This window comes from Microtus oregoni, unplaced genomic scaffold (assembly GCF_018167655.1).
Source record: "Microtus oregoni isolate MIOR12 unplaced genomic scaffold, Mior012 000009F_ref0000495, whole genome shotgun sequence".
Classification (NCBI taxonomy): domain Eukaryota; kingdom Metazoa; phylum Chordata; class Mammalia; order Rodentia; family Cricetidae; genus Microtus; species Microtus oregoni.
Window position 1 is genome coordinate 20,257,904 of NW_024543068.1, and position 1,242 is coordinate 20,259,145.

Sequence of the window (1,242 nt, forward strand, 5' to 3'; positions counted from 1 at the left end):
CTGGTAGCCAGCTAACGCTAGCCTTTGTCTCCCTTAGAGCCCTCTACATCCTATCATGTTAGGTGTCTGTATTCTCAACACTAGGCTTGGCTATACAGTCATTTCAGGACAGCCTGGGCTATATGTCCCAAAGACTGTGTTATACCACCGAGTTTCTGTACTCAATTGTCAGAGATAAAACGGTTTTCATGCAGGATTCACTAACTCATAGACCAGGTTCAAGATCTCATTCATTTTCAAGACCAGTTGTAAAACAGTCGTTTGATTAATTTCTCTGATGACGGAAGGTCATCAAGGACCTGATGCACACTGAAAATGGTGACAGGGTAGTCCGGTTTTCACTTCCACAAGCTGCGAGATCTTTTGAGGGGACTTGTTCAGTGGTACACATCACGGCACTCCTGTGCTGCCATATACTAGCTAAATACTGGTAATCTCGGTGTACAAATTTGACTTTGACTGGATAGGGAGTCGCACAACTTTTCCCTTTTGATTATTTTTGCATTTCTTAATTAAGGTTCTCTGAACTGGGCATTCCTTAATCTGTATGGCTACAACAAACTCGAGGTGGTTTTACTTCCACCAAGTGAGGTTTTGTAAACATACAATCCTCTCGGGCAAATGAAAGCAAGATTCTTGAGACTAAGGATACCCCAGCGAGGTCGGTCCTTTAGCTTGTCCCGTAACGTCTCTTAACACCCCCAAACCAGATCCCGAGGGTCCGCGTGGGCATCCCGACCGCGCCCCCTGGTCAGCAGCAGCGTGATTCCTTCCCGGGAGGGTTACGCCCCAGGAAGCAAGCGGAGCGACTCAAGCATTAAATAAGACAATGTAAAAGCAGTCTAGCCAAGAAGAGACAGTGTTATTTTGGCAGCTAGCTTCTCCCCGAGAGCCTCCACCCAATCCCTTGGGCCAGGCGCCCGGAGCTCAGACTGTGGCCGGCTACTTAAGCCCAGCTCCCTCCACGTGTCCTGTCTTCCCAGCAGCCTCTCTGCCGCCTGGGGAGGAAAACCTCCTGACAACTCGCGGTCTGTGGACTACATCTCCCGGGAGGCACCGTGGCACTTCTTGCAGCCACCACCCGGCGCGCAGGCGCCCTGCGCTCTGTCAACAAGCGGGGCTGGGGAAGATTGTGTTCGATGCCTGATGGGATTTGTAGTTTCTCCGGCGTTCTCCGACCTGCCCATCAGTTGCTCGAGGACTACAAGTCTCGGCTACCCTGGCGCGGAGAGCCCGGTCACG